This window comes from Jaculus jaculus, chromosome 3 (genome assembly GCF_020740685.1).
Source record: "Jaculus jaculus isolate mJacJac1 chromosome 3, mJacJac1.mat.Y.cur, whole genome shotgun sequence".
In the NCBI taxonomy this organism is placed as follows: domain Eukaryota; kingdom Metazoa; phylum Chordata; class Mammalia; order Rodentia; family Dipodidae; genus Jaculus; species Jaculus jaculus.
Window position 1 is genome coordinate 59,777,173 of NC_059104.1, and position 14,789 is coordinate 59,791,961.

At 41.0% G+C, this 14,789-nt stretch overlaps 1 pseudogene; it reads left to right on the forward strand.

Moving 5' to 3' along the window:
* Positions 1 to 14,789, forward strand: part of LOC123459417 — a 41,133-nt pseudogene that overhangs the window by 3,577 nt on the left and 22,767 nt on the right.

Genomic DNA, 14,789 nt, shown 5'->3' on the forward strand with positions numbered 1-14,789 from the left:
TGATATGTAGTAGGGCAAGTCTTTCTCTTTTATGTATTAAAACATGGCCCATCAATTCTCACACTGTATTCTTCTCAGATTAGTTTTAGAAAAAAGTTGCCAAGTTGTGGGTGTTGTATTTGGATTGCACTGTTTGTTTGAGGGGAAGTGGTCACCTTTACAGTGCTGAGTTATTCCTAGATGATACCTCTCCATTTGCTTAGAGTTTGGTTTCTTAATTTTTTTTGTTTGTCATTTTTTTTTTTTTTTGCTTACTGTTTCCAGTATCACTTTATAGCCTTTTATATTTTTTTTTATTAAGTGGAAACTTTGTATGGATATATCATATGTTGGTACCATCATTTCCCTCCTCCTTGCCCCCACTCCACTGAGGGTCCTCATCAGTGGGATTGCTGGTATTCACCATGGGGTTGTAGGTTATGAGTTGTGAGAGCAGCAGTCAGTCATTGTATGGGGACAATGGCTCTAGATATTTCCTCTAACCCTGTGGTGCTTACATTCTTTCTACTCGCTCTTCCACAAAATTCCCTGAGCCTTGGTGAGTGACTTTTAATTCTACTTTAATGTTGAGCTCTCAGCAGCTTTTGGATTTCTGCCTTAATACATTTTGAATATCCTCAGTGTCTGTCTCCATCACCCTGGTGCAAGATGTCAGGAATCGCCATGAAAGCAGCACTCTTGTGTATCGAGCCAATTCCTCTGTAGTTTCACCAGGGCCCTAACTGCTGTGTAAGGGGTGTACAACTCCTGCCAGGGAGTCAGCTATCTATTCTTGTCTTGTTGATAGATTTTGGTTATCCTTGGATCTCTGTGCTTTCTGAAAAAGAAAAACAGATTCTCCAATGAAGAGTGAAATCAAGATAGATTCAATGGGATAAGCATTGTTAATTTAGAGAGATTTTGATGGGTGTAGCTTCACTTCTGGTCAAAGACTAGTGGGAAATTCTCATTTCATTGTTTTATTTTTTTAAAAAAATATTTTTATCCCACCTCCCAGCTTCTGGGTTTACTGTTTGAAGAGTGTGTGGGTGGGCACTCGGATCAAGAGTGAGTAAGCCAGACCCCTGCTTCCAAGCTCCTCCCACCTCCCTGTCGGAAATGAAAAAGGAGCAATCACAAGACTGGCAGCATACAAAACTCAATGCACAAAAGTCAGTAGCTCTTCTATATGCAAAGGACACAGAGAAAGAAATCAGTGATGCTGTTCCATTTTCAATAACAACAAAAAATTAAATACCTTGGAATAACACTAACCAAGGATGTGAAAGACCTATATGATGAAAAAATAAAAACACTCAAGAAAGAAATAGAAGAGGACTTGAGAAGATGGAAAGACCTCTCATGCTCCCAGATAGGTAGAATTAATATTTTGAAAATGGCAATTCTACCAAAAGCAATATACAGATTTAACACAATACCAATAAAAATACCAGCATCATTCCTTACAGGGATTGAAATAATGATCTCAAAAATCATATGGGGCCTGGAGAGATGGCTTAATGGTTAAGTGCTTGCCTGTGAAGCCGAAGGACCCTGGTTTGAAGCTCGACTCCCCAGGACCCATGTTAGCCAGATGCACAAGGGGGCACATGCGTCCGGAGTTTGTTTGCAGAGGCTGAAGGCCCTGGCACACCCATTCTGTCTCTATCTATCTCTCTTCTCAATCTCTTTCTCTCTGTGTGCTTGCAAATAAAATAAAGTATTTAAAAAAAATCGTATGGAATGGCAGAAGGCCTCAGATATCCAAACATATCCTCAGCAAAAAAACATTTTTGGTGGTATCACCATACCTGATATAAAACTATATTACAAAGCCATAGTGACAAAAACAGTATGGTACTTGAATAAAAACAGAAACAGACCAATGGAACAGAGCTGAAGACCCAGACCTTTGGGCAAGCAACTATAGCTGCTTGATCTTTCACAAAGGTGCCAATAATATAGACTGGAGGAAAGACAGCATCTTCAACAAATGGTATTGGACAGATTGGATGACCATATGTAGAAAAAAACTATTAGACCAACTCATTTTGCAATACAGAAAAATCAAGTCCAAATGGATTAAAGACCTCAATGTAAGGCCTGAAACTCTTCAACTACTGGAAGAAAAAATAGAAGGCACTCTCCATGACATACTACTGGGAAAAGACTTCCTGAACTAACCCCAGTAGCCCAAGAAATTAAACAAACACTAAACCAATGGGATCTCATGAAGCTAAAAAGAATTTGCATAGACAAACATACCATAAGCAGAGCCAATACATTACCCACTGAATGGGAGAAAACCTTTGTCAGCTATACCACTGACAGAAGTCTAATATCTAGAATCTACAAAGAACTCAAAAAATTAGGGCTGGAAAGATTGCTTACTAGTTAAGCACTTGCCTGTGAAGCCTAAGGACCTGGTTCAAGGCTGCATTCCCCAGTACCCACGTAACCAAGATGCAAAAGGTGGTGCATTCATCTGGAGTTTGTTTGTAGTGGTTAGAGGCCCTGGTGCACTAATTCATTCTCTCTCTCTCTCTCTCTCTCTCTCTCTCTCCCTCTCCCTCTCCCTCTCCCTCCCTCCCTCCCTCTTTCTCTGTCTGTCACTCTCAAATAAATGAATAAATAAAAATAAGCAAAAATTATTTTAAAAAATAACTCAAAAAACTAAACAATAAAAAAATCAAACAACTCACTCCAAAAGTGGGGCAGAGAACTAAACAGGGAGTTCTCAGAGAAAGAATTACAAATAGCTAACACACAGTTAAGAAAATGTTCAACATCCCTAACCATTATGGAAACACAAATTAAAACACCTATGAGATTCTACCTTACCCCAGTAAGTATAGCAAACATTAAAAAATCAAATGAATGCTGAGGCACTTAGTTTCCCCCCAGGAATAGATGCTATGACCCTATTGCTGAAGACTGTACATATTTGGGCTGCAAGGCCACTGAGAAATCCTGCTGGAACTGAGCTGATAACCTCCTCCATGTAGACCAGCTGACAGAAAGCTGGAAGAAGAATTCTTCATGCAGTTCAATAGGAGAGAGAGAAATCATCAGTGAAGATACTCAACACTGCAAGCCTTATACTTGGCCAGCCAGGCCAATTGAGCTAACGGGTGCTTGAAGGAAGGGAAAGGGGCCACAAAACTGAACCCAAGTTGAACTGGTACCATAGAATCTTATACTCTGGAAGCTACACTACAAGATGCAGCCTTCAAGAGGACCTTAGGGGGAGCACCTGAATAGAAGGGCCCTGGGGAAGGTGCGATGAAACCTAACCTCAAAATTTTCCTCTTTGTCTTCCTTCTCTGTCTTTATCTTTTCTCTTGGCACTGACTTATAATTCCCTGTACCAGGTTTTGGTCTACATCCCCAATGAGCTGTTGATCAGAGAGACCTACTAAAGTTCCAAAAACAAACAAGGCAGACTTCTATCAGAGCACTTCATTACCCATCAGAGGTTAATGGTAAGATCCTACTGCTGAAGATACCATACACTGTCGGCATGGACCATGGAGAGACCTGGATAGAATCCAGTGGAGAGCCAGACCCCAGACAATTAGTCCATCTAGTGCTGGAAGGTGTTACATGAGCTACCAGTGAAAAATGGCCAACATCTGTTCAAGCAACTCAAAGTCTAAGCAACTCAGAAGTAAACAACTTGATGTTATGCCCACACAAGTGCAATAGTGGCACACAGCCATGGTGGGTAACCAAATGCTCTTGGATTGGCTACCAGATCCACTCAGTGGAAAGGAAACCATATCTGGAACTGTGAAACAATATGATGTGAATCATATCCAGATAATGATTCTGCTTTCCATTGTCAAAGCTCCTACTGACTTTAGACTATAAGAGGGTCCACATCCTTTTAATTCTCTCTAAATTAATAAGTGTTATCCCATTTAACCTGTGCTGACTTCACTCTCTGTTGGAAAATCTGCTTTTCTTTTTCAAATGGAAGCGGGACCTGAGGAGATAAATGACCCAGTGCACTCTACTCGTCCCCAGTTGAAACCACAGAGGAGGGTTGGAGGGATGGCTTAGACGTTAAGGTGCTTACTTGCAAAGCCAAAGATCCAGGTTCGATTCACCAGGACACACGTTAGCCAGATGCACAAGGAGGCACATGTATCTAGAATTCATTTGCAGTGGCTGGAGGCCCTGGTGCACCCATTTCTCACTCTCTCTCTCTTTCCTTCCCTCTCTCTCTCTCTCTCTCTCTCTCTCTCTCTCTCCCTCTTTCTCTGTCAAATAAATAAAATATTTTTAAAAACCACAGAGGAATTGGTTAAATGAGCAATAGTGCTGCTTAGTGAATCGTATAACAGCACAAGGATGAAGGAGATAGACACTGAGGACACTCAACACCTACCAAACCAGAGATCCAGAGGCTCCTAAGTGCCCATCACTGAAGTAGACTTAAAATGCTCCCAGCATGGCTCAGATAATTTTGCAGAAGAGGGGGTGGAAAGAGTGTTAGAGCCACAACTTGGGACATTTTGCCCAGAGACATTGCTTACCCTCCCCATAATGCATTACCCACAATCCCCATGGGGTTGACCTGCATCCCAAAGGAGGAAGGCCTCTTCAGAAAAGGGGCAAGGAGGTGGGAAAGGATGGTAGCAACATGTGTTATTTACATACTAAATATATCCAAAATGAATTGTTTTTAAAATGGGGAAAATACTTTAGAAAAATAAAAATATTTATTTATTTGAGAGAAAGAGGCAGATAGAGAGATAGAATGAGATGTCAAGGTCTCTAGCTATTGCAAACAAACTCCAGATGCATGTACCATCTTGTGAATCTGGCTTACATGAACACTGGAGAATCAAATCTGGGTCCTTAGGCTTTGCAGACAAGTGCCTTAATTGCTAAGCCATCCCTCCAGCCTGAGATTCTCATTTGAGTCCATCATCTTGGTCTGCATGGGATTCTGACTTGGTTCCCTGTTTCAGCTGAGCAGATTGCTTAGCCAATAAGAGAACCATTGGCTACCTACCTAGGCTGTATGCCATTATTGCACAGGTAGGTACATCTTGTCAGGCTGGTTGTTTTCATATAGCAGTGTTCCCTGCTTGCTCACATTGTTGTTGGCCACTTTCCTCAGAAGCTCATGAAGCACTTTTCAGCACTACACAGGCTAACCATTGGGGAACTGGCTTCCTTCCAAATCCAGTAGGATCTTCCATTGTTCTGTATTGGCAGCATGTAGTGTTTCAGCAATAAGGTTTTACTTTTCACCTCAGGTGGGTAATCAAATGCTTTGGCAAAAGCCCGTCTTGTTTTGGGGACCTCATAGATCTCTCTGATCAAGAACTCAATGTAGGTTGTAACTGACTTCTGGTACTGGGAGTTACAAGGGAGCCAAGTATTTTAGGGTTACACTTCATCCCACCTTACCTAGGGCCCTTCTAACTTGACAATCCCTCCATGTTCCTATTGATTATATCTTTATTTTATTTTTTTGAGGCAAGCCCAACAGACTGCCTTTACATGTGAGAGAGCAAGAGAGAGAGAGGGCACACATTGGCATGCCAGGGCCTCCAGCCACTACAATCAAATGTATGTGCCCCCTTGTGCACAGATACAACCTTATGTATTTGTGTCACTATTTATCTGGCTTACATGGGACCTTGAGAGTCAAATATCAGTCATTAGGCTTTGCAGGCAAGCAACTTAACTGCTTAGCCATCTCTCTAACCCAAAGCTTATATCTTTTAATCTGCTATCCAGAAAGAAGGTTCTCCATCCAATGTTGGAAAGGAGGTGATGTCCACCCTCTGCTCATGCCATCATTTTCCTCTGCCATTTTGGAGCTTCCTCTTGAGTCTGTAAGCCAAAATAAACCTTTTCTGCCCACAAGCTGCTCTTGGTCAGGTGTTTCCTGCCAGCATTACGAGCCTGACTGCAACAGTAAAGTTGGTACTGAGGAGTGGTGTCATTTGCTACTAGACACCTGACTGTGTGGCTTTGGCCTTTTGGAGCTGATTTTCAAGAGGAATGTGGAAGGATTTGAAACCTTGGCCTAAGAGACAACTTGCAGTGCTGTAAGTATAGCATTATGGACTATTCTGGCCACAGTTGAAAGACCTGAATGCAGTAAGAACTATGGACTGTGAGGTTTGGCTTATTAGGATGAGAAATAGCTTTGCTTGGACAGGACTAGAAGCAGTTTGTGTGAGAAGCTTGCTGTTATGCCCCTATCCTGAGACTTGATACTGGGTTGCACTGCATAGAAATGAACTGGTATGAGCAGAGGGTGAACATGAAATCTTTGGGCTAAAACTGCTGCTCATTCAGCTGCAATTGTATGAGAGATTACAACCATTGAGATTGGGCCAGCTGACCTAAATTGTGGCAACAGAAAGAATTCAGTCTTTTGAAAGGGCCTGAATGCTGAAGGAGTATCCTGTTCTTCAAATTCTGCTTTATTCACCCCTGGATTTAAAAATTGGCACCCCACCTGGAGTATAAGAAATGCAGGAAAGAAAGGGTCATTGAATTTGCAACACAGTCTTGTGTTTTGGATATGGCCATGGTCAGTGTGAAGCAGAATTGGCTGCATGAAGACCTAATGGATCCTTGAGGGTGGACTGTGGGTTGCAGTGGAGACCCAGTCGAGATGCTGGGACCATAAAATGGCTGCTAAGGAGAGCTTTGGGCCCCTTATGAAGTTTTCCAGGTCTGTGAGTAGCCTAGCTGGAGGGGCAGAATTGGCATTTCAAAGACTTGTTGCTGGTTAGAATTATTGGACTTGGAGATTTGTCATTGACTAGAGTTGCTGGACTTGGAACTACAGAGTTTGATGTTTGCCCTGTTTAAATTGGTTGAATATTCCTTTGCTATGCCTAATGCCATCTTTTGCAGTGTGAGTGTTTATTTGGTGCCATTATGGGTTTAGGGTTTTTTTGTTTTTGTTTTTTTTTTGGTATTATGGCTCAGTTAAAAGATCTCAGATTATTAGAACATCTGAACATCATTAGGATTGATAAAAACTATAGGGACTGAATGCATTGCACTTTATATTATGGATAGTTATCAGTTTATGGGTGCCAGGGGTTTGGAATGTGGTGGTTTGATTTAGGTGTCCCCATAAATTTAGGTGGTCTGATTGCTAGGTCCCCAGCTGATGCCAATTTGGGAATTAATGCCTCCTGGAGGCAGTGTATTGTTGGAAGCAGGCTTATAGATATTATAGTCAGTTTCCCCTTGCCAGTGTTTAGCACCCTCTCCTGTTGTTGTTGTCCACCCAATGTTGGCGAAGAGGTGATGTCTAACCTGTGCTAATACCATCATTTTTCCTTGCTACCATGGAGCTTGAGTCTGTAAGCCAAACTAAATATTTTTTGCCCACAGGCTGCTCTTGGTCAGGTGTTTTCTGCTAGCAATGTAAACCTGACTTCAACCCTTAGTTTTTGAATTCTTTACAGATTCTAGATATTAGGTCTCTGTCACTAGTATAGCTCGTAAAGATTTTCTCCCATTCTTTAAGTAATCTGTTATAGTATGTTTATTTGTACAAAAGTTTTTCAGCTTTATGAGATCCCACCAGTTCTGTGACTAATTTCCTGGGCTACTGGGTTTTTTGTTTGTTTGTTTGTTTGTTTTTCAGGAAGTCTTTCCCCACTCCTATATCATGGAGAGTTCCCCTTATTTTTCATCCAGTAGTTTCTTTCTTCCAGATTATCCAATTTTGTGGAACAGAGGTTTTGGAAATATTTCCTGATGATTCTTTCAATTTCATTGGTATCTGTTATGACCTCTCCCTTTTCATTTCTAATTTTGTTAATTTGAGACTTCTCTTTTTTTCATTTGATCAAACTAGCCAGGGATTTATCAACCTTGCTTATTTTTCTAAAGAATCAGCTCTTCATTTCATCAATTTTCCTAATTGCTTTTTAGCTTGCAATTCATTAATTTCAGCTCTGATCTTAAATATTTCTTTCCATCTGGAACTCTATGGTTGGCATGTTCTTGTTTTTCTAAGGCCTTTAGATGGATACTTAGGTTATAAATTTCAGATCTTTCTGTGTTTGTTATAAAAGCTTTGGATACTATGAATTTTCCCCTTAGGACTGCCTTCACTGTGTCCCATAAGTTTTGATATGTTGTGTATTTATCATTCAGTTCTAGAAATTTTATAATTTACTATTTGATTTATTCCACAACTCATTCATTGTTTAATAGCATGCTGTTCAATCTCCAGGAGCTGGTATAATTTCTGCTATTTCTCTTGTTATTAATTTCTTCTTAATGCATTGTAGTCTGATATGATGCAGGAAGTAAAGAAAATTTTCCTGAATTTATGGAGGCATGCTTTATACCCTAATATATGATCTATTTTGGAGAAGTTTCTGTGGGATGCTGTGAAGAATCTGTATTCTGTAGAATTAAGGTGGAATGCTTTGTAGATGCATGTTAAGTCTAATGATCTATGATATTTTTAAGATCTATTATTTCCTTGCTGATTTTTTTACTTGGATGATTTGTCTATTGATGATAGTGGGGTATTGAAATCCCCTACTATGATGGTATTGGGGTTTATTTCTGGTTTGTTGTCAAGTAGGTTTTGTTTTATAAACTGTGGTGCACCTGTGTTTGTTGCTTATACATTTATAATTGTGACTTCCTCTTGTTAGATCATTCCCTTGATGAGTAAAACATTGCCTTCTTTGTCCTTCTGATTGCTTTTGGTTTGAAGCCTATTTTATCAGATATTAATATAGCCACACCCACTTGCTTCTTGTTTTCATTTGCTTAGAAAATCATTTTCCAGCCTTTCACCCCAAGGAGGTGTCTCTCCTCAGTGATGAGATGGGTTCCTTGAAGACAGCAAATATAAGGGTCCATTTTTTTTTTAAATTATATATATACACATATAGGATAATGGCACACTCAGAAGCCATAGACTGCTACTAGACAAATTTCAGTGCCAAGGATGGGATAACTTCCAATGAGTTGTTGGCCAGGGAGTTCCCTAATGCCCCCCAAAACATTAATGGCTGTTATTGCCCAGGCTCTTTATTTCCCATCAGAAATATATGGTATGACCCTATAGCTGAAGACAGACTCCACATGCCTGGGCTGCAAGGTCGCTGAGAAATCAAGCTGGGGCTGAGCTAAAAACCTCCTCCCTGCAGACCAGCTGACAGAAAGCCAGGAAAAGATGCACTGCATGCAGGCCCTTGGGAGACAAAAGTCATCAGTGGTGAAAACAGTGGACACTGCAAGCCTCAAGTTTGGCTAACCAGGCCAAAAGACTGAACAGGTGCAATAGTGGCATGTCTGTTATGGGGGAAATCAACTGCTCATTAATTGGACTAGAGGCCCACTCTATGGGAGAGAATACATGCCTGGTACTGAAAACCTAATCAAAAGCATATGTTAGGGGAGGTCATGAGTATTAGGAGTGGAACACATGTTCTTGTCTGGCTAAATGCATATATTATGCTCACCAAACTTCCCTGTAAACACTTTACCTAATGTTCACACCCATATATTAATACTACTCTCATTTTTGGTTAGAGAAGCTTCTCTTTTCAGATGGCAGTGACCACTGGAATGGCCCAAAAGGCAACACAGTGCTGAGAAGAAGTGACAGAGGAGTGTTCAGCACTGAAATATCTCTATCGCACCCTCCAATGCTCAGGGTCGATTGCAGAAGAGGTGGCACAAAGAATGTAAGAGCCAAAGGAATGGTAAGACTGTTTACAATGCAATTGTCCAGACAGACTGGCCTGAATATCCACTCACAATGCCTAGTACTATCTTTAAAAGACCCTCATAATGGAGAAAAATATGATGACATCAAAATAAAAGAGAGACTAATGGAGAGAGGGAGGTGATATGATGGAGAGTGCATTTGTGAAGGGGAAAGTGGGGGAGGGGAGGGAATTATTATGGTTTATTATCTGTAACTATGGAAGTTGTCAATTAAAAAAATGCCCCCCAAAATTATTTGTTTATTTGCTTTATATGAGAGATGGAGAATTGGGCACATCAGGGCCTCTAGCCACTGCAAACAAACTCCAAATGTATGTACCACTTTATGCATCTGGCTTTATGTGGGTACTAAGGAATTGAACCAGGGTCCATAGGTTTTGCAGGCAAGTGCCTTAACCACTGAACAATCTCTCTAGCCCCAGTGTTCATTTTTCTGATCCATCCATTTAATTTGTGTCTCTTTATGGGTGAGTGAAGACCATTAATATTTAATGTTATCACTGTGAGGTTTGATTTAATCCCTGCCATCTTGAAGGCTTTATAGGGCTTGGTGTTTTCTTGGGCTTTGAATGTTTTTGTGCATGCTGTAGTTTTGGTTATTGTGTTTTTCCTCTTGTAGGCTCTTGAGGTTTGTTGTTTGACTTTTCTGTGTGGAGAATTCCCTGAATTATTCTCTGTAGGTTTGTCTTTGTGTTCATATAGTCATAGAGCTGGCTTTTATCATGGAAGGTTTTCCTTCTATCATCTATTATTAGAGATACTTCTACTGATTATAGTAGTTTGGGATGAAAGCTCTAGGTTTTTATTTTTTTAGATTTTGAAGTGCTCCATTCCAATCCCTTCTGGTTTTTAGGGCTTCCATTGAAAAATCTGAGGTAATTCTGATGAAATTGCCTTTGTATGTTATGAGTTACTTCTCTCTTGCTACTTTTAGCACTCTCTTTGTTTTCATTGTTTAGAGTTTTCACTACAATGTTCCTTGAAGAGTTTATTCTTGGTCCAGTCTGGTGTTCTGTGAGCTCCTTGTATATGGATATGTCTTGCTTTTGAGAGAGCAGGAAAGTTTTCTTCAATAACTTTTTTTGAAGTTAAGGTCTCACTCTAGCCCAGGCTGACCTGGAATTCACCATGTACTCTCAAGGTGGCCTAGAACTCACAACAATCCTCTTACCTCTGCCTCTCAAGTCTTAGATTAAAGGCATGTTTCATTATGTCCAGCTTCTTCAATAATTTTGTTGAATATGTTCTCCATGCTTTTGGCCTGAATTTCTTCCCTTTCTGTTATACCCATGATCTGGATGTTTGGTCATTTTAGAGTATCCCACAATTCCCTCTTCTCTGTTTGCATGATTTTTTGAACTTATCAAAGTTTTTGGACTCTTGAACCATTTCTTCAGTCTTGTTTTCCAGATCTGAGGTTCTGTCCTCCACATGATTAAACTGTTAGTAAGAGTTTCTAGGGAAGCTTTTATAAGCTCTATTTGATTTTTGTTTTCTGTTATATTTTCCTATATTGTTTCCATTCCTTTGTCAAGTTCCAGTTTCAGGTCACGGTTTGATTTTCTTGATGCTTCTTGAAATTCATTCTTGCATCTAATCATGTCTTCATTAAGCTTAGCCAGCTGGTTATTGGGATCCTCTATTTGCTGACTCAACTTCAATTTATTTACTTCTCTTTTGAGGTCTCTCTGGATTTTCTCCATTAAGTTAAGGCTAGTGATGAAAGCAATGTACTATAAGAAATGATTCCAGGGCCGGAGGGATGGCTTAGCTGTTAAGGTGTTTGCCTGCAAAGCCAAAGGACCCAGGTTCGATTCCCCAGGACCCACGTTAGCCAGATGCACAAGAGGGCACATGTGTCTGGAGTTCATTTGCAGTGGCTGGAGGCCCTGGCCTGCCCATTCTCTCCCTCCCTCTCTCTCTCTCTCTCTCTCTCTCTCTCTCTCCCCCCCCCCTTTCTATGTCAAGTTCCAGGCTGACCTGGAACTCACTCTATAGTTCCAGGCTGGCCTCAAACTCACTGTGATTCTCTATATCTGCCTCCCAAGTGCTGGGATTAAAGGTATGTGCCACCACACCTGCCAAAAGCCCTCATTTTAAAGAAACTGGTAGTTTAAAGAAGCCTTTTGTCTTAACCAGCATCATGTGGCAAAACCAAGACCAGACAAGAGAATTTAAGCCTGGACACACCCCTGTCTCACAAGGCATCTTGGTATTGATGATAGTGATGTTGGAGATCACAGAGATCTTCCTACCTCTGCCCCCCAGTGCTGGGATCAAAGGTGTGTGGCACCATGCCTGGATTAGCAATACTTTTTAAAAAAATTGGTTTTCTGAATTGTCTTTTTCCTCCATGATCAGCAGCTCTTATCAATATTGATAGTTCCCTTCATACCTAGTGTCAGTGTGAATAGCTGGAACAGGTTTCTTTGCAATTGTGTGATTGGCTTTTCCAAAGGCTTTTCCCCTGGCAGGATTCTCTGGAGGGAATATCCGAACCTGGCAGCTTGGGCCTGAGACAGGCTTAAAGCCTAACATCTCCCCCAGCTGCAGAAGTCAGGAGGGCTCCGTGCTGGCACTAACCCTCAGTGATCTCCCTCTGCGAAGAAGGTTCTTCCTTCTTAATTACTTTCCCCTTTATATCTTTCCTAGAGTCTGGGATATTCTCCAAGCCACTGGAGGAGCCCTTCCCTTGGGGTATTTTCCCAAACTCATGTTTTTTTCAGCCAAGCTTGCCATCCTGCTGTGGAGGAGGTTTAATGAGAGCACCAAACAGCCTTTGGGTTTGAAGTCAGTTCTTACAGCTCTGCGCCGAGTGTCTTCTATCCTTTGGTAGATTCCATTTTCTCTCTGAAGAGAAGACAGTAGTCTTCTGGGTGAGTTTGGGCTGGAATTTTCTTGGTGCTGACCATCCTGCTCATCTTAAGAATTCCTCTCTGCTGCTATCTGTCCCCTTTCACTGCATTGTCAAAATTACAGAGTGTTCTACTCCACTCCCACATGTGTTAAAGCGTATTCATTATACACTCCTTTTATACACTGAATTCCCCAAGGAGCACTGCTAAGTATCCGTTTGCTAGAATCTGACTTATATACAAAGGTGATGTGAACTTTTAAAAGATGCTTGTAATACACAGTAAGTGTCAGACTCATCACTTTATATATAGCTCTTTGTTTAATGTAATTTTTCTAAAATATATCTATGAGCCAAAGATGGAGACTGAAAAGAGAGAATGAAGAAAGAAATGGTACAGAATGCAATTTGTCCAAAATTATGTAACTAGTAAGGCACAAGGAAAAGACCAACACTTCTATCTCTCCAGTCCCCAAACATATGGCCAGATTAGTTCATTATAATATAAATCTGTATTATGAGTGTTGATTGAAATAAGCAAGTCAATATAAATTTGCTATTCCATAGTTAATCTTTTGCAACAGAATTTAATAGAGTCTACAAATATGACCTTCAAGGAGTTGTAGCATACAGAGTATTAAGTATTAAGAACAAATTATTTTCCTCTATGGGGGAGATTTTACATTTTCTGATTCATATTGTCTTCCTCTTCCTACTCTTACTCCTCTTCTTCTTCCTCCTCCTTTTCTTTCTCTATCTCCCTCTTTTCCCCTTCCTGTCATCTTGCCTTCTTCCTTCCAGTTATCTTTCCATCCCTCTCCCAGAAGTGCTTTTGAACATGCCTTCCCCACTACCTTTTCATGACTGATCCCTTCAAACTCCAATAAGAAATCCATGCCCTAGCCAGTACTTCTCAGACTGCATCTAGAATATGTCCCCTCCTTCTCAGGCTCTTTTCTAAGTCAATATTCTACTCCCTCTCTTAACATAACTTGCAATTATTTTGTTACTGTTGGGCGTTTTCAGTTTTTATGTCTCCCCACTAAATTGTAGTCTCCAGGACAGAAACGTGTGTTGCTTTCTTCAGCCCCCCTTTGTTAAACTATTAGCTAAACCTTAGCTGTTATTAAGAAGTAATACCAGGGCTGGAGATATGGCTCAGTAGTTAAGGCACTTGTCTGCAAAGCCTAATGATGCAGGCTCAATTCCCCAGTACCCATGTAAAGCCAGATACATGGCACATGCTTCTGGAGTTTGTTCACAGCAGCTGGGTTCTCTCTCTTTGTCTGTCTCCTCTTCTCCCATTCTCTCTCTCCCCCCACCCTTGCAAATAAATAAATAAAAATACTTTAAAAAAGAAGCAATACCAACAGGCATGAAACAGTCACAGTTAAGTAAAGAAGAGAGGGCTGGAGAGATGGCTTCGCAGCACTTGCCTGTGAAGCCTCAGGACCCATGTTCAACTCTCCATGTCCCAGGTAAGCCAGACACACAAGGTGATGGAAGCACTCAAGGTCACACATGTGCACAAGGTGACGCACATATCTGGAGTTAGATTGCAGTGGCTGGAGGCCCTGGCATGCCAATTGTCTCTCCCATTCTCTCTCTCTCAAAAAAAAATTACAAAAGAAAAATATAAATGCAAAGGATCTGGGAGATCCCCACACAGTACCCCTTCACAAATAATTATGTGGCATGTTGATGGCATAGTGGTGAGCATAGCTGTCAGAGATCTCAGTTCTCCACACTCCAAAGGTTATCTTCCCAAGAAATAACATCCTTAGATGCCTACTGAGACCCTGTCTGAGGATGACTGATGTAAAGCTGGCACCTGAATGGAGTATGTTGATAGGACCAGATTGGCCAAATGATCACCCTTGGATCAACTGCATTCATTAATCACAGCTGCTTGTCTAGGAATTTGACTTTGAGACCCTGGGATCCTCCACAGATTGGGAAAGATGCAGTTATACTTGGTAGAGTGTGGCTTAAGGAAAGCGGTCAGCCAAGTTGGAAAAGCTGAATCAATCTGGTGGAGGAACATAGAAACCCTGGAGAGAGTCTTTCAGTGGCTTTGGAGTTCGAAAACTCATCCCCACCCCCACCATTCAGTCCTGTGGGATTCCATTCCTGTTCCGGAACTCTTAAATATTCTCCTTTTGTTTAAAGCAACTCAAACAAATTGTGACCAAGTAGCTCCTAAGACAAGAAA